General features: G+C 28.5%; 1 pseudogene across 1 annotated transcript in view; it reads left to right on the forward strand.

Annotated features, from left to right (window-relative positions):
* Nucleotides 1-21,637, forward strand: part of LOC143250403 (glutamate receptor ionotropic, kainate 2-like) — a 131,312-nt pseudogene that overhangs the window by 43,576 nt on the left and 66,099 nt on the right. Inside the window, exon 3 of the transcript XR_013028170.1 lies at nucleotides 15,755-16,006. The product of XR_013028170.1 is annotated as a glutamate receptor ionotropic, kainate 2-like (transcript). The remainder of the gene's footprint in view (nucleotides 1-15,754; nucleotides 16,007-21,637) is intronic.

Genomic DNA, 21,637 nt, shown 5'->3' on the forward strand with positions numbered 1-21,637 from the left:
ATTACCTTATTAATGTTGTTTAATTTGTGGTTTTAATTGTAAAAACTCTGATGCTGAGATTAGCAGTGAATGTTTAAATTATATTCATTGATAATTGTGAAAAATAATCCTAGGAAAATGACGTATGCATTTCCCGGGAAATGTTTGTGTCAAGTTCTAAATAATCTGTTGTATTACTTACATCTTTTGAAACTCAAAACAAAGAAGAAAAAAGAACATTTTGTCATTCTCTAGCTTTTCTTAGTTAAATGCTATTTGTATCCTGCCACCGAAGGGAATAAAACCTTGGATTTTAGAGGTTTAAAGTCCACAAATCCACCAGAAGACAATTCGTTCTTCAACTTCGCTGTTGTAATTTGAAAAAAACAAAACTTTCTTCTTTATTAAAATGAGTAAATGAAAAAAAAAATATTGGTATATGAAATACTATCACAAAATATGTAATAAAATAAACAAATAGAAACTGTCTTTACACAATACCCAATCATATTTATTGACACAATACTATGTCAAACAGATTTATTGTTAATACCCTGTCAAACATCTTTACTGTTACAATATCATGTGAAACAGATATAGTGTAACAATGTCTTGTCAAAAAGACTTATTGTTAATATCATGTCAAATATGTTTAATGCTAAAATACTCCGTCAAACTCCGTCACAATACCATGACAAACAGATATTATTGACACAGTACTCTATCAATGATATTTATTAACATAATACCCTGTCAAACAGATATTATTGACACAGTACCCTATCAATGATATTTATTAACATAATGCCCTGTCAAACAGATATTATTGACACAGTACCCTATCAATGATATTTATTAACATAATACTCTGTCAAACAGATATTATTGACACAGTATCCTATCAATGATATTTATTAACATAATACCCTGTCAAACAGATATTATTGACACAGTACCCTATCAATGATATTTATTAACATAATGCCCTGTCAAACAGATATTATTGACACAGTACCCTATCAATGATATTTATTAACATAATACCCTGTCAAACAGATATTATTGACACAGTACCCTATCAATGATATTTATTAACATAATACCCTGTCAAACAGATATTATTGACACAGTACCCTATCAATGATATTTATTAACATAATGCTCTTTCAAACAGATATTATTGAGACAGTACCCTATCAATGATATTTATTAACATAATACCCTGTCAAACAGATATTATTGACACAGTACCCTATCAATGATATTTATTAACATAATACCCTGTCAAACAGATATTATTGACACAGTACCCTATCAATGATATTTATTAACATAATACCCTGTCAAACAGATATTATTGACACAGTACCCTATCAATGATATTTATTAACATAATGCTCTTTCAAACAGATATTATTGACACAGTACCCTATCAATGATATTTATTAACATAATACCCTGTCAAACAGATATTATTGACACAGTACTCTATCAATGATATTTATTAACATAATACCCTGTCAAACAGATATTATTGACACAGTACCCTATCAATGATATTTATTAACATAATACCCTGTCAAACAGATATTATTGACACAATACCTTATCAGTGATATTTATTTACACAATATCCTGCCCATCATAATTATTTCCATAATACTCTTTCAATAACATTTATTATCCTAACTCCCTGAGTAGTATCTATGTTTGATGTTTATGCACTTTTTGAAGAGAATCAAACCATTTTTCTCTTTTCACTAACGTGGAAAACATCTTTAATAAAAACATCTTTAATAAAAGCATCTTTAATAAAAGTATCTTTAATAAAAACATCTTTAATAAAAGTATCTTTAAAAATATCTTTAATAAAAACATCTTTAATAAAAGTATCTTTAATAAAACATCTTTAATAAAAGCATCTTTAATAAAAACATCTTTAATAAAAGCATCTTTAAAAAACATTATTTTGACTCCCAATGTATATCATACTTATATATAGATAGCTAAACATTACACACGCTACATTGTCAATACCAGTTGTAGTTCCATTACGTCTTTACTTTTTTATTCTGAAAAAATATAGCCACGAGAATATAACATGTTATTGTTGTGTGTATGATTAATGGTGAATATCTAATCAGCCTTCTGTCTTTCATCGATATCTACCTTATCTTTCCGGTTTTGTTTATATTCAAAAGTGTATATAATAACAATTACATATACTTCTTAGATCCAAAATTATTTCCACTTATTATAAATAAAATCTTTTTACTCGTGCTTCATATGGCGGCCCGGCATGGCCAAGGGCGTTAAGGCGACGACTCGTAACCCGCGGGTTCGCGCCCGCGTCGCGCCAAACATTCTCACCCTCCCAGCCGTGGGGGCGTTATAATGTGACGGTCAATCCCACTATTCGTTGGTAAAAGAGTAGCCCAAGAGTTGGCGGTGGGTGGTGATGACTAGCTGCCTTCCTTCTAGTCTTACACTGCTAAATTAGGGACGGCTAGCACAGATAGCCCTCGAGTAGCTTTGTGCAGAATTCAAAAAACAAGCTTCATATGGAGATTCAGGTTTTTTATCTATAAAAGATTTTGTATTTTTATTATTTTTGTATAACGTATATATCTCTATTTACATTTGAAGAATTGTGTAGACCCCACCTAAAACTTTGTGTTTAACCTTGTTTAAAGTATCTTTCCTAAAGTATTTTATACTTTATACAAATAATCGATGTTTATCTTAATTCATTTATTAACCCTTGTAAGTATCCTATAAACACCTTTCTATTTTTCAAGTCTATAATTTTCAGCCTTATTCATTAAAAAAATGTGATATATATATATATATTTAGTGAATATTAATACTAATAGAGTTAAGTATAATATTAATACTGATAGAATTAAGTATAATATTAATACTGATAGAATTAAGTAGAATATTAATATTGATAGAGTTAAGTATAATATTAATACTGATAGAGTTAAGTAGAATATTAATACTAATAGAGTTAAGTATAATATTAATACTGATAGAGTTACGTATAATATTAATACTGATAGAGTTAAGTAGAATATTAATACTGATAGGATTAAGTATAATATTAATACTGATAGAGTTAAGTAGAATATTAATACTGGTATAATTAAGTATAATATTAATACTAATAGAGTTAAGTAGAATATTAATACTGATAGATTTAAGTAGAATATTAATACTGATAGAGTTAAGTAGAATATTAATACTGATAGGATTAAGTATAATAAAACAAAATCAAAAGTAAAGACTGAATTAAAAACAGTAAATCCAAACAAACCTCTGACTAATATATATATATGTTTGTCGTAACCAAAAACAAATCGAAACAAACAAAAAATAAAAACAAACGCTGCACGAATTGAAAGTATCCCACTATACAGGCTGTAATGTGGGATTATAAAATGTACCCTAGGTTTTGGAGGTGGATAAAGAAGTGGAACCCACATTGCGGTGGGGATACACCGTCTATCAGTTTTAACCTCCATTCGCCAGTCTCGCATAAGAAATAAAAGAATAGCAATAGATACAAAAATAGGAATTAGAAGAGCGAGATGTGGGTGCTCAAGCCCACAACGTTCCACATCTATATCATCATTCACTGTTTGTAGACAGTTGTGAAAAGGCGACTGTTCTCCAAAGTAAAGAATAAAATGAAAAAGTAATTGAGAAATAAGAATAAGAAAAATAAGGTACTATACTACCTTTGGGGAGTAAATAAGTTAAATAAACTTAACCCTTGAAGTTAGCATTCCAACCCCATTATGGTAAAAAAGTACTAACTGGTAGCCCAGTAAACGAATTATGCTAGTACAAAAGGTTCCATCCAGTTATCTAATTTAACTAGTACAACTCATAGCCACCATTTATTAAGTCTACCGTAACTGTCATGCTTTAAGCAAGCCTTTATATGCAGCAAAGTGTACATCCGCGCAAAGTAGTGCCAAGTTGTTAAATGACCTTATTTACAACTATATATATATGTATATACATATTGGATTTGTTTGTTCAATTTCAATTGAACTTTAAGCGATTAGAAGAAGTAAATGAATAGAAATTTCATTGTATAAATACGCCATTGAAAACATCACAATGACTGTGAATGTCGTGTACACCTCAGAATAAGTATTGATTCAACTCCTAATAATTCATACCAGGCTATATTACATGTGAATATTATTAAATAATTAAAACAACTCACCTCCATAGAGTATGATTGTTATTTTCAATTGTTATTCCTTCCCTATTATTTCCATCGTAATATTTAAAATTGTTTTATTAAATCACATATTACAACATTCAAAATTAGGTTTCGATATCCGTGATGAGAAGATCACAAGTAACCCATTGTTCAGCTTTGTGCTTAACTACAATCAAACAAACAAATAATATTTGCATCTATGCTGTTCCATGACACTCACATTAAAAAGTTGTTAGTACCAAATAATGATGTCCATTACATATGTCAATAGAAGTTTGAGTTTCATTGTAAATTATGAGTGATATTTCTAATTTAATTACATTTGTCTTCACACATAGTAAAATATAATTATCTTTGAAATAACTCGGTTTTTGGTTATATAACACTTCATTCTTTGTTTTATATATTATATAGAATGATATTTCACTTTTACTTGCACATTTTTTGTAGAAATATCGAAATGTAGCTATTTTTTAATTAATTTTAAATATTCTCCGATTTCTTTCGATTTTATACGATTAAAGGATTACAACCCCAATAGTACCAAATCCTACACTTTTATCAAAGTTATAGTCCAATTTCAAATTATTTTACCTTTTCACATAATAAATCAATAGGATAAATATATAAAAATATTTTTCATTTTTCATTATTTTTTATCTTCATCACACGACACGATAATTTATAATTTAGAATCACTCGTTTTGATGAGTTTTTCTAGCAACCAGATACAATAACTTTATCCATTATATTTTTTCACTGCAAATAACAATCATTGTTAATAAAGAGATGAAAAATGGCAAAACCTCCATTTAATTTTAAGTGTTTTTAAATTGAAATATCTTTCTCTTTCTTATCTGTTTAATTTTTGTTTTTGATAAAAACATTTGATGATTAGGTATTTTGTATTTATCTAGTTGAACAGATTGTTTTATACTGGTTAATGTATCTTTCTGACATATCTTGAATAAATGTTGATTTAAATATAACTGATTTATTATACATTAATAATATTTTATTTTATTCTACGATATCATTATTTGTAAACTCTCCTTCTTTAAGTAATACGTTTATTAAGCCAACGATTTTAATATTTAATTTTGTCTTCTGTTACAAGTTAATTTGTCTAATTCACTACTCAATCCATCTCTACTTATTTTCATTATTCTAAACGTACATCTAAAAATTACTTTATCTGTATATAACTGGATATTTTATTTTTATCTTTTTCTAATATTTATTTCTCTATTTTGAATGATTCTCTTTTTTATATAAATATATTTATTTTTGTTCTATTTGGTAATTTTTATATTTATTTTAGTGTTTTTTTTTACAACCAAGATATTTATTTGTCTTCTTCTTTTCAATATTTCTTCAACTAGATCAGATTTATTAATTCTTTAATTCTCATGGTAATATACATTTTTGATTAAAATCAGCCCTGTGTTACGTTTTTGGTTTTTCGATGGAAGGTACTGTAATATTATGAATTGTATCTTTTATACAATTTTATTCGAGTTGCTTTTGTTTCTCCCCACAGTCGCTCAGCGGCATGTCTGTGGACTTACAACGCTAAAAACCGGGTTTCGATACCCGTGGTGGTCAGAGCACAGATAGCCCGTTGTGTAGCTTTGTGCTTAATTCAAATCAACAACAACTTCTTCCTTCTTAAACTTGTATGGGAGTAGCTTTAGATTACATGTTACTGATTTATGAAACTCAGTTATTAAGTATTCGTATTTTACTTTACCAAAAGCACCTGCTTTTATCTTATTTATTGTTTTTGGTTTCAATAGCGGTTTTGAGAAAACAATTTACCGTTAAAAATATATTGCCAATTAAACTATGATAATCTATACCTTGTACAAAATAATTTAAAATCACAAGATGAGTTTGCAGTCTTTGGTGATATAGATGTCTTACAATTTATTGAATGTAGATTTGTTTCTTTGTTTGTTTTGGAATTTCGCACAAAGTTACTCGAGGGCTATTTGTGTTAGCCGTCCCTAATTTAGCAGTGTAAGACTAGAGGGAAGGCAGCTAGTCATCACCACCCACCGCCAACTCTTGGGCTACTCTTTTACCAACGAATAGTGGGATTGACCGTCACAGTATAACGCCCCCACAGCTGGGAGGGCGAGCATGTTTGGCGCGACTCGGGCGCGAACCCGCGACCCTCAGATTACGAAGTGCACGCCTTAACGCGCTAGGCCATGCCGGGTCCTTGAAGGTAGAAATGACAAAAAGAAATTTATAGAATTAAATAAAAGATATGAAAAAGAAAACTTAGAATATGTTACAAATGTTTATAGCTTAAATCCAGTGAAGAAAATTACTGTTGTTTTTAATTGTTGTATAATTTTGTATTATTGGATTTTGTAGGAAAAAAAAATGCATAAATAATTCATTTATCAGAAATAAGAAATAATTAATCAGAAATAACTATAATTATTTCATCTTTTTTCAAACTTCAGGACAGAGAAATGATAGAGATGATAAAAGACACCGATGGATATAATAGTATTAATAAAGTTACATCAATACACAAACTGAAACACAATATGATTTTTATTATTATATTTAAATCTCGTAAAAAGAACAATGAAAAACGTTCTAAACCATTATAAATAAATGGAGAAGATTTTAGAGAAAAAAACTACTTCTATGATGCACAAGTTAGAAATTATATACTAATATTAATACAGTTATGGAAAGTTTTAAATTTTGTGTTCAATGCTTCAACCTTAGCAGCGATCACTATTGTTACTTTAACAACATTAAGTTTTGGAACGGGTATCATGCAAATTACTAATATGTATATAAATATCTTCCATGGCAGAAAAAAATAATAAGTCATAAGTTTTACAAAGAAATGCTCAGCTAATTTAAATATAGAACTATAACTGAAGATGAAATTAACTTAAAGGATTTTAGTGGTTTTCAAACAAGAAGCACTTTAAACAATCAAAGATGAATGGGTATAAATGAATGAAAATGATCTGGTTGGCTGGATGCAAGATAAATTTAACCCTTCTTGAATGTATTTACCCACACTTCAATACTACTTTACTAAACTTCAGAAACATGTTATGCGATCCTATTAGCAAAAGAGAAGATAAACCAAGTGAGGAATATGATATTTTTCATATTAGACCAAAAGCTACTACTGATAGACATACAGAATATCATGAACAGACCAAAAGCTACTACTGATAGACATATAGAATATCGAGAACAGACCAAAAGCTACTACTGATAGACATATAGAATATCAAGAACAGACCAAAAGCTACTACTGATAGACATATAGAATATCATGAACAGACCAAAAGCTACTACTGATAGACATATAGAATATCATGAACAGACCAAAAGCTACTACTGATAGACATTTAGAATATCATGAACAGACCAAAAGCTACTACTGATAGACATATAGAATATCAAGAACAGACCAAAAGCTACTACTGATAGACATTTAAAATATCATGAACAGACCAAAAGCTACTACTGATAGACATATAGAATATCATGAACAGACCAAAAGCTACTACTGATAGACATATAGACTATCAAGAACAGACCAAACGCTACTATTGATAGACATATAGAATATCATGAACAGACCAAAAGCTACTACTGATAGACATTTAGAATATCATGAACAGACCAAAAGCTACTACTGATAGACATATAGAATATCATGAACAGACCAAGAGCTACTACTGATAGACATATAGAATATCATGAACAGACCAAAAGCTGCTACTGATAGACATATAGAATATCATGAACAGACCAAAAGCTACTACTTATAGATATATAGATTATCAAGAACAGACCAAAAGCTACTACTTATAGATATATAGATTATCAAGAACAGACCAAAAGCTACTACTGATAGACATATAGAATATCATGAACAGACCAAAAGCTACTACTGATAGACATATAGAATATCATGAACAGACCAAAAGCTACTACTGATAGACGTATAGAATATCATGAACAGACCAAAAGCTACTACTGATAGACATACAGAATATCAAGAACAGACCAAAAGCTACTACTGATAGACGTATAGAATATCATGAACAGACCAAAAGCTACAACTGATAGACATATAGAATATCGAGAACAGACCAAAAGCTACAACTGATAGACATACAGAATATCAAGAACAGACCAAACGCTACTACTGATAGACATATAGAATATCATGAACAGACCAAAAGCTACTACTTATAGATATATAGACTATCAAGAACAGACCAAACGCTACTACTGATAGACATATAGAATATCATGAACAGACCAAAAGCTACTACTTATAGAGATATAGATTATCAAGAACAGACCAAACGCTACTACTGATAGACATATAGAATATCATGAACAGACCAAAAGCTACTACTTATAGAGATATAGATTATCAAGAACAGACCAAAAGCTACTACTGATAGACATATAGAATATCATAAACAGACCAAAAGCTACTACTGATAGACATATAGAATATCATGAACAGACCAAAAGCTACTACTGATAGACATATAGAATATCAAGAACAGACCAAAAGCTACTACTGATAGACATATAGAATATCATGAATTGATAGAAGATAGAAATGATTTTCAAGATTTTATTTTACGTGAGAAAATTGCTAGAGAAACCGTAAAATCAGTTATTAAGAAAACATTTGGTCTTGGTGTTTCATTTCTTATGTAATGTTTAAAGTTTGAAATAAAATATGAAACAACCAATATTTTGTTTCCAAAAAAATGAAGAAATATTATTAAAAGAATATGTAAAGTATGTGGTTGGAAAAAAAAGTCTTATTTTAAAAAATTGAAGTTCGTTTATTATCATCCAAAAAAGGGTACAAGTATGAACAAGAAAGATTTGGTTACTTCAAAAAGAAATAATATAATTTTTACGTCAGCAGTATGGATGTAAAAAAACAAAAACTTTAGAGAAGAATCATTTTCATGATATAAAATGATGATCAATGGTAAACAGGTTACTTGATTTGAAACAGTTTAAAACTTACAATAATAACACAAGTTATATTTTAACTGTTTCAGATATTTTAAATTTCCAAATATAAATGAACATTAAAAAAGTATATTTTTCAAACCTTGCCGAAGAGATATTTATCATAATTAAAATTTTACAAACAGATCCTATAATTAATAAAATGATGATATAAATGATGGCAAATTCAAATTTGATTCAAATTCTATGAATCAAAACTAGTTAAACATGATGTGAATTATTATATTCATAAAATAATTACAAAAGAAGATAATAAAATATTTGTAAAATTTATAAGACATCTTAATAAATTTTCTGTTCCTGTGATTAGACGTAAGTCTAAAACAAACAGTTTTAGTCAAGAAGAGCTCCTTTATATTAAAATGGCTCTTTTGTTTGCTATCAATGTATTATATTTTCAATTAATTGCGTTTATAAGTCTAGAAACTAGTTTTTGATACTCAAGGCGGGCAGAGCCTAAATTACTGTGAAGCTTTGTGGTTACTTATAAACAACCAACCAACAATAACCTGCCAATTAATTCATCTAAGTAAAATCATAATATTCTACAGCTTTTAACTCTTCATAACATTCAATAAACTTTCCAACATGTTTTCGTTTTTATTTTATTTCATTTACAACTTGTAAATAATCACATATCTTTTCAGCAAACAATGAATAATTTATGTGTTTACCTTTATAGAATAGAAAGTAAAAAATGATGAAACCTGATATCTCTTATCAATTGTATATTTTTATTATTATTAAAGTATTTCATTCTGTCTTTTATTTTAGTATGAGGTTTCTCAATTACACTATTACTATAGTAACGTGTATTATCAACTATCAGTGTTTGACATATTCAACTTAAGTGTGGTGTTATCTCGTATCCTTTCATTTTTACATGCCTTATAATTACTTCCAAAAAGCTGTTCAAACTTATCCATCCAGTAATAAATTTTGAAATTCATATGTTAAAAACCGTTTCTAAAAATTAATCTAGGAGTTTAAAAAGTGCATTGCCTTTAAATCATTAAAAATTTCTCATAATTTCATGAAAAGTAAACAAACCAAAGATGAAAAATTTCTAGAAGCACATTTGGAAACAAGAAGGAAGTTCATTTCACAGAGATAGATTAAATGAAAGTAAAATCTGTAGTAAGGAAGATAAATAACCTTATAATGCCTAGAAAACGGTGCAATTTAAAATATAAACAGTGTGTTATTGAATATTTTAATAAAACTAGAAACAAAATATATGAAAAAGTAGAATTTCAATGTGGATCAGACTGTTGTCTCATAACTTGAAGAACACAAAAGACGTTCTGCATATATAGAAAGATGGAGATAAACAGTTAGGACTATATTAATAAAACGTTTCGGTCGTAAATTTAATGTATAATAATGGAGCAATAACTGTAGTCTATGACTTTGAAAGAGTTGAAACGTGTCGTTAAAAACAAAATATATTCTGATCCTAGAAACAAATAGATTTAATAAAAATTTTTATGAATAAAAATGAATGATAAATATTTGTTAGAGAATACAAGTTTCATAAAGATTGATTGCTGTACTAAAGAAACCTAGATAGAAACAAATAAAATGTGACGTATACGATGAATATTATAAAGTATCTTATATGAAATATCAAAATTAATAAGCAAAGAAAGGATTATAGGAAAATGACATTACGGAATGAATAAAAACTGCCTACGATGGATGAATGAGTACTTATTTAATAAACAATATTAGTAATTATATTCATGAATTTTTGCTTAATATAAAAAATATAATTCTTCCTAAAAATGATGATTTACGACATGAAATTAATTTAAAAGTTAACGTTGAATTGCTTTATGTTCATGGATGGCAAGAAGAAACATAATTTTTATTTAAAACTAAAATTAATAATTCGAAGGTTGAATACTTTAGAATATTATTATAGAGATGATATTTAAAAAAAAAAGTTTACGAGAAATGACTTTAGAAAGCACAGTCAGTTCAAATCAATATACAAATAAGCCATTAGACGGTTTATTATATATTGAACTACCTAAAGATAAACAAGATAAAAATGCTGTGTTAAATAATAATGAAGACGAACAACGTTTATTCTGTTGTATATTTACATCTCTTTGATGGACAACATCTCCCAAAACGATTTAGTAATTATAATAAGCCACAACAACTGAAATGTATTCTGTAAATGTCCTGTTTCTACAAATGATATTCCAGAGTTGGGGAAGAAGATGAACTTATCAGTGAATGTAATATTTTTTTATTAAATATAACTGAAAAGATACAACAGTGGCATGTTAAACTGTTTATATGTAGCAATTAAATCAAATGCACATTACTATCTTATCAAAGATTTATCTCCATCAGTTAAAAGGCAAATAACAAAGCTAACAAAAATGCATCTATGTGATAGATGTCTTCTGAATAACAGTTAAAAAGACTGTAAGACAATAGAAGCTGTGAACACTATAATGTCTTTCAATTATTTAGCTAAAAACTGATATTGATAACTGAATAAGAAACAATTTGCTCTGAATGATGAATATCTAAATATAAATACTGAAACAATTTGCTCTGAATGATGAATATCTAAATATAAATACTGATGCTTATTATACAAATCTCTCTCGGAATTCAACAACTGTTTATCAAATACATGAATCGATATGTTTTTATTATTATATCAAGAACATTCATAAACATAATAAAGTTTCTATGAATGATGTAACTGCAGCAGTATTTAGATAAAATAATAATATTTATAATTCCTGTAATAGACGATGATAAGAAAGTTTACACGATAATTTAATTTGAAAATAATATTTGTTCATAGTGTTTGTTATCCGTTACATGAAAAATCAGTAAACTGAAGTTCAGATTCATAGCTTCATTTAAGTTTATGGCTAAATCTCTTGGCCAAAATGTTAGCGTATTCTGTAACAAATTATTATTATAGAAAAAATACACATTTCTGCACAGTCGAACAATTTGACTCTGTATAACGTCTGGATTTGACAAAACATGACTGTATACCAAGTTCAGAAACTGTCTGAACAAAGCGTTGTTCTGGTTTTATAAAAAGGTTACAATAAAAACACATCCTTTTATACAAAACAGGTGTATTCTGACGAACATCTTATACAGACTATAATAATAATTGGTACATGTTTGTCCTACGCTACCTACTGTGATACTTACTCGCGTATTTACTCAATAGCTATTCTATACACATATAGATAATAACATCAATATAGAAGTGTATAGAAACACTTTGATGAAGACTGTAGTTTTAATAGACTTTCAAATGATCTAACAAGACATTTCGAAAACACAAAGAAGTTTTCCATAAAATAAATTCGATATTGTAATAAGGATAGGTGTTTATCCTTATGATTATTTGAGCAGTTTTAATAAACGAAACGAAACACAACTATCACGACAACTAACATTTTACAACGTGTTCAATGAACATGATATTTCAGACGAAAACCACAAACTTGTATAAACGATGTGTAGAAAGTTTAAAATCCTCATCTTGAAAAACTTTCTAAAGACTGACATTTTGATATTAGTAGATACTTTTAGAGATATTTGTATAAATTACATCCTGATTGGTACAACACAGCACGGGGCTTATCACGTAATGCAAAATTAAAAATGGCTGATGTTCAATTAGGATAATTGGCTGAAAATGATATAATCTTAATGCTCGAGAAAGATCTCTATGTCATAGTGTTGTAACAGATATATTGAAGCAAGTAGTAAATAAATACATGAGAGCTTGTGATCGTGATAAATAATCCATTTGTTTAGCTTAACTAAGTGCTATTATCAAATATAAATAAATAATGAGTCAATATTTACCCCATGGAGGATTTAAATTACTACCAACTTTATATGATAAGAAACGTACTATAAATATGTGGAACAACGTTCATCATTAAAAACGAAACTAAAGAAAAGCACAGTATTAGGGTTAAAGCAATTTGATTGACTTAAGAAATATGTTGTTCTAAGTAGCATACAAGTGAAACCACTAATGATTCTTATTGGGTAATTCAGTGTTTGGAAAAAAATTGAAAAATGTTATAGAACGAGTTGATATAAGGTTGTGTTCTGTTCCAAACAAAGGTGAAAAGTTAATAGCTGCACAAAACCTAAATTATCGAACAGTATTTATAGTAATAGAATGCACTATTAATATAAATAAAATAAAACTAATAAAAAAATTGCACATCTAATTTGTACATATGTATATATAGTATGTGTGTGTGTGTTGTTTCTGTTTCATTTGAAGGAAAGAAGAAAAAATGTTTTGATTCCACATGAGTGCTGCAGAAACATAATACATGTACTACTACCCTGTCAATTTATCTATTTTCACAATACCCTGTCAATCTTATCTATTTTTACAATACCCTGTAAGACACGTTTATTGCTACAATACCCTGTCAGTAATGTTTATTTTTACGATACCTTGGTAATCACACTTATTACTAAAACACCCGGTCAATCACACTTATTACTAAAACACCCGGTCAGTTACACTTATTACTAAAACACCCGGTCAGTCATACTTATTACTAAAACACCCGGTCAGTCATACTTATTACTAAAACACCCGGTCAGTCACATTTATTACTAAAACACCCGGTCAGTCACACTTATTACTAAAACACCCGGTCAGTCATACTTATTACTAAAACACCCGGTCAGTCAAACTTATTACTAAAACACCCGGTCAGTCATACTTATTACTAAAACACCCGGTCAGTCACACTTATTACTAAAACACCCGGTCAGTCACACTTATTACTAAAACACCCGGTCAGTCACACTTATTACTAAAACACCCGGTCAGTCATACTTATTACTAAAACACCCGGTCAGTCACACTTATTACTAAAACACCCGGTCAGTCACACTTATTACTAAAACACCCGGTCAGTCACACTTATTACTAAAACACCCGGTCAATCACATATATCGCCACACTACCCTGTAAATCATATACATTGCAACAATACCCTGTCAAACAGATTTACTCGTACAATATCCTGTCAAAAACGTTTACTGTTAAAACACCCTGTTCAACAGATTTATTGTTGCAATACCTTGCCAATTATACAGGTTGGCACAACACCCTCTCAAGCAAATTTATTGCCACAATACCCTGCCAATCACATATATTGCCACAATACCCTGCCAATCACATATATTGCCCCAATACCCTGCCAATCACATATATTGCCCCAATACCCTGCCAATCACATATATTGCCACAATACCTTGCCAATCACATATATTGACACAATACCTTGCCAATCACATATATTGCCACAATACCTTGCCAATCACATATATTGCCACAACACCTTGCCAATCACATATATTGCTACATTACCTTGCCAATCACATATATTGCTACATTACTCTGTCAAGCACATAATGTGTTGCCACAATACACGGTCAATAATATTTATTTTTAAAATATCATCTTCTTTCGCCTACACAGCGTTAAATTTAAAAAAAGTTATAACTCAGTAAACTGAGTTTCGATATCCGAAACGGTAAAAGCACAGATATCTCATTCTGTATCTCTATGACAAGAGGATAAAAAGAATACCCCTTACATTACGTTATTTATTTGTTATTATATACTACAAGTGGATAAAGTACTTGTCCCCTTAAAATTTGACATTAATGAAAGGTTATCTTATGACATGAAAAGTTATTTCTTTTATATTTAATTGTAAGAAACGCCCATAAAATTATAAACCTCAAAATATAAAATCGAAAATTTGCATATAGCTTGGCATTGACTTAAAAAAAAAAACCTTTTGTCAAATTTGATAAAGATCCATGTCGGGTAGTGGTGAAAAATGACAAACGGCCACAACATGCAAAACTGAAAAAAAACAGCATGGACGTAATGATCCTACATACCAGTTTTGGTAAAGTTCCATGGACATACAATAAACATATCTATTACATTTATATAGATGCCATGTATATTGTACTTTTGACATTTACAATGTCGTATATATTGTATTTCTAATACTTACCATGCCGTGTATATTGTATTTCTAATACTTGCCATGCCGTGTATATTGTATTTCTAATACTTACCATGCCGTGTATATTGTATTTCTCATATTTACAATGGCATGTATTGTATTTCTTATTTCTCTCATACTGTGCATACTGCATTTAGTTTATTAAGAAAGAACAATGTATTAGGGTAAGTAATATAGCGTCTAATTAATTAAGAATCATTATACACCTTTAGCAAGTCGTATGGAGTTCATTAATAAATGGTCATACATTTTTAAGACTTCGCTTGGTATTTATAAAGAAGATAATATGTATTATGGCTTTATGAAATAACATAACGTTTATTTAAAAAGTGTTATGTAGCTAAAGGATCCAGTAGATTGTTTATTAAACATGAAACAGTGTGATGTCTATTTTCTATTTGTACTCTAGTTTGTTCGCTAATGAAGCTAGGTGTAGCGGGTATATTTGGTACACAGTCTGACGTCACTAGTATGCACGTACAATCCATCTGTGATGCTCTGGATATCCCACATATAGAAGCCCGATGGGACTTCCAACTTCAACGTCAACGTTTATCCATTAACCTTTTCCCTCGTCCAGCCGTGCTCGGTCAAGCCTATGTGGACCTCGTCAAAATCTGGGGATGGACAGACTTTTGTCTTGTGTACGAAGAAAGCGAAGGTCAGATATATGTCTTCACGCGAGTGCAAATATGTTGTATAATGAATAATTAATTGAATACAAGTATTTTAAAATTCTACAAATTATTTTACATTCTATCAGCTGACTGAAATAAACCTGTTGCCAGTCAACATAGACAATAGTTCTAAAATGTTTAAATTAATAACCACCAAAATAGACAATGGTTCTAAAATGTTTAAATTAATAACTACCAACAAAGACAATGGTTCTAAAATGTTTAAATTAATAAACACAAACATAGACAATGGTTCTAAAATGTTTACATTAATAACCACGAATATAGACAATAATTCTAAAATGTCTAAATAAAAACTAATCAACACAGACAATAGCTCAGAAATGTCTAAATAAATACTAATCAATAAAGACAATAGATCAGAAATATTTAAATAAATACTAATCAACACAGACAATAGCTCAGAAATGTTTAAATAAATACTAATCAACACATACAATAGCTCAAAAATGTTTATATAAATAGTAATCAACACATACAATAGCTCAGAAATGTCTAAATAAATACTAATCAACACATACAATAGCTCAGAAATGTCTAAATAAATACTAATCAACAAAGACAATAGCTCAGAAATGTCTAAATAAATACTAATCAATAAAAACAATAGCTTAAAAATATTTAAATAAATACTAATCAACACATACAATACCTCAGAAATGTCTAAATAAATACTAATCAACACAGACAATAGCCCAGAAATGTTTAAATAAATACTAATCAACACATACAATAGCTCAGAAATGTCTAAATAAATACTAATCAACACATACAATAGCTCAGAAATGTCTAAATAAGTACTAATCAACAAAGACAATAGCTCAGAAATGTTTAAATAAATACTAATCAACACATACAATAGCTCAGAAATGTTTAAATAAATACTAATCAACACAGACAATAGCTCAGAAATGTCTAAATAAATACTAATCAATAAAGACAATAGCTCAGAAATATTTAAATAAACACTAATCAATAAAGACAATAGCTCAGAAATGTTTAAATAAATACTAAACAACACATACAATAGCTCAGAAATGTTTAAATAAATACTAATCAACACATACAATAGCTCAGAAATGTCTAAATAAATACTAATCAATAAAGACAATAGCTCAGAAATGTTTAAATAAATACTAATCAACACATACAATAGCTCAGAAATGTTTAAATAAATACTAAACAACACATACAATAGCTCAGAAATGTTTAAATAAATACTAATCAACACAGACAATAGCTCAGAAATGTTTAAATAAATACTAATCAACACAGACAATAGCTCAGAAATGTTTAAATAAATACTAAACAACACATACAATAGCTCAGAAATGTTTAAATAAATACTAATCAACACATACAATAGCTCAGAAATGTCTAAATAAATACTAATCAACACAGACAATAGTTCAGAAATGTTTAAATAAATACTAATCAACACATACAATAGCTCAGAAATGTCTAAATAAATACTAATCAATACAGACAATAGCTCAGAAATATTTAAATAAATACTAATCAACACATACAATAGCTCAGAAATGTCTAAATAAATACTAATCAACACAGACAATAGCTCAGAAATGTTTAAATAAATACTAATCAACACATACAATAGCTCAGAAATGTCTAAATAAATACTAATCAATAAAGACAATAGCTCAGAAATGTTTAAATAAATACTAAACAACACATACAATAGCTCAGAAATGTTTAAATAAATACTAATCAACACATACAATAGCTCAGAAATGTCTAAATAAATACTAATCAACACAGACAATAGTTCAGAAATGTTTAAATAAATACTAATCAACACATACAATAGCTCAGAAATGTCTAAATAAATACTAATCAATACAGACAATAGCTCAGAAATATTTAAATAAATACTAATCAACACATACAATAGCTCAGAAATGTTTAAATAAATACTAATCAACACATACAATAGCTCAGAAATGTCTAAATAAATACTAATCAATAAAGACAATAGCTCAGAAATGTTTAAATAAATACTAATCAACACATACAATAGCTCAGAAATGTCTAAATAAATACTAAACAACACATACAATAGCTCAGAAATGTTTAAATAAATACTAATCAACACATACAATAGCTCAGAAATGTCTAAATAAATACTAATCAACACAGACAATAGTTCAGAAATGTTTAAATAAATACTAATCAATACAGACAATAGCTCAGAAATATTTAAATAAATACTAATCAACACATACAATAGCTCAGAAATGTTTAAATAAATACTAATCAACACATACAATAGCTCAGAAATGTCTAAATAAATACTAATCAACACAGACAATAGCTCAGAAATGTTTAAATAAATACTAATCAACACAGACAATAGCTCAGAAATGTTTAAATAAATACTAAACAACACATACAATAGCTCAGAAATGTTTAAATAAATACTAATCAACACATACAATAGCTCAGAAATGTCTAAATAAATACTAATCAACACAGACAATAGTTCAGAAATGTTTAAATAAATACTAATCAACACATACAATAGCTCAGAAATGTCTAAATAAATACTAATCAATACAGACAATAGCTCAGAAATATTTAAATAAATACTAATCAACACATACAATAGCTCAGAAATGTTTAAATAAATACTAATCAACACAGACAATAGCTCAGAAATGTCTAAATAAATACTAATCAATAAAGACAATAGCTCAGAAATATTTAAATAAACACTAATCAATAAAGACAATAGCTCAGAAATGTTTAAATAAATACTAAACAACACATACAATAGCTCAGAAATGTTTAAATAAATACTAATCAACACATACAATAGCTCAGAAATGTCTAAATAAATACTAATCAACACAGACAATAGTTCAGAAATGTTTAAATAAATACTAATCAACACATACAATAGCTCAGAAATGTCTAAATAAATACTAATCAATACAGACAATAGCTCAGAAATATTTAAATAAATACTAATCAACACATACAATAGCGCAGAAATGTTTAAATAAATACTAATCAACACATACAATAGCTCAGAAATGTCTAAATAAATACTAATCAACACAGACAATAGCTCAGAAATGTTTAAATAAATACTAATCAACACAGACAATAGCTCAGAAATGTCTAAATAAATACTAATCAACACAGACAATAGCTCAGAAATGTTTAAATAAATACTAATCAACACATACAATAGCTCAGAAATGTTTAAATAAATACTAATCAACACAGACAATAGCTCAGAAATGTCTAAATAAATACTAATCAACACAGACAATAGCTCAGAAATGTTTAAATAAATACTAATCAACACATACAATAGCTCAGAAATGTTTAAATAAATACTAATCAACACAGACAATAGCTCATAAATGTCTAAATAAATACTAATCAACACAGACAATAGCTCAGAAATGTTTAAATAAATACTAATCAACACAGACAATAGCTCAGAAATGTTTAAATAAATACTAATCAACACAGACAATAGCTCAGAAATGTTTAAATAAATACTAATCAACACAGACAATAGCTCAGAAATGTTTAAATAAATATTAATCAACACAGACAATAGCTCAGAAATGTCTAAATAAATACTAATCAATACAGACAATAGCTCAGAAATGTTTAAATAAATACTAATCAACACAGACAATAGCTCAGAAATGTCTAAATAAATACTAATCAATACAGACAATAGCTCAGAAATGTCTAAATAAATACTAATCAATACAGACAATAGCTCAGAAATGTTGAAATAAATACTAATCAACACAGACAATAGCTCAGAAATATTTAAATAAATACTAATCAACACAGACAATAGTTCTAAAATTTCTAAATAAATGTTACTATATATAGACAGTAATTCTAAAACATCTTAATAAATACTAATCAATATAGAAATAGTTTTAAAATGTCTAAATAAATACAAATCAACATAGACAATAGTCCTAAGAAATCTAATTAAATACTAATCAATATAGACAGTAATTTTAAAACATCTAAATAAATAATAATCAATACAGAAATAGATCAAACATATTTAAATGAATAATAATCGACATAGACAATAGTTCTAAAATGTCAAAGTAAATACTTATCAATGTAGACAATAGTTCTAAAATGTTTAAATAAATAGAATTATTAACATTTAATTAACTGAATGCCCCTAATCGATATTTAATCCTGTAAAAATATTTAATTACGGTATTAAAATAAGCTAAGTAAAAAAAGTGAGGATAATAAACAAAGTAACACTATATTACATCCTTTACTCAAAAATATTACACTTCATTCTTAAGTGAGAAGGTTCTCACCAAACAAGATTGTTCCTGAGGTAAAGTACAATCTACACGTTCTCATCGAATAAGGTTGTTCCTGAGGTAAAGTACAATCTACACGTTCTCATCCAATAAGGTTGTTCCTGAGGTAAAGTACAATCTACACGTTCTCATCCAATAAGGTTGTTCCTAAGGTAAAGTACAATCTACACGTTCTCATCCAATAAGGTTGTTCCTGAGGTAAAGTACAATCTACACGTTCTCATCCAATAAGGTTGTTTCTCAAGTAAAATATATCCAGGTTATTTCGAGTTAAGGTAATTACAAGTTCTCCTCAAACCGTTGTTCCTCTAATAAAGTATTTACGTTATTTCTAAGTAAGGTACTTACATGTTATTTCTAAGTAAGGTACTTACATGTTATTTCTAAGTAAGGTACTTACAGGTTATTTCTAAGTAAGGTACTTACAGGTTATTTCTAAGTAAGGTACTTACAGGTTATTTCTAAGTAAGGTACTTACAAGTTATTTCTAAGTAAGGCACTTACAAGTTATTTCTAAGTAAGGTACTTACAGGTTATTTCTAAGTAAGGTACTTACAGGTTATTTCTAAGTAAGGTACTTACAGGTTATTTCTAAGTAAGGTACTTACAGGTTGTCATCAATGAAGGTTGTTCTTTAAGTAAATTAATTTCACATATTTGCGACGTAAGAACAGTCACAGTGAATTTTAGTCTGATAGTATCGGTTAGTAATATATTAAATATATTTTCATTTAGCAGTTTAATCCATCACGTGGGAAACTCCACTGTTAAAAAACACACAATTAATAATATATTCCACATTTCTATTTATTTCCCTGCACATTGTGGGTCTCTATAATAAAATTAAACAACAAATTCAGCTCATTGAAAGATAAACAAACATCTTTACAATTGTTTCACTAACAAATGCACTCATCATTGACGAATCGAGCTAACGTTATCAGTAGCCTCGATTACGGTAAATGTTACTGGCATTAGTTGTCTGAAACAGTTAATATAATATTTATCTTAGACCATCACTAGTTGACTTGAATGAGTGGATTTGTACGTGTCCAAGTAAAAACAGTATTGGTTTCTACCACTTGAGAACATTGAGCAGAGCTGGGCGTGTCCAAATAAACAAACTACTGGTTACCAGTAGTTGACTTGACTCAGTATGTCTTGACGTGTACAAGTTAACACACTACTGGTTACTAATGGTTGACTTGACTCAGTGTGTCAAGATGTGTATAAGTTAACACATTACTGGTT

This window comes from Tachypleus tridentatus, chromosome 5 (genome assembly GCF_004210375.1).
Source record: "Tachypleus tridentatus isolate NWPU-2018 chromosome 5, ASM421037v1, whole genome shotgun sequence".
NCBI lineage: Eukaryota > Metazoa > Arthropoda > Merostomata > Xiphosura > Limulidae > Tachypleus > Tachypleus tridentatus.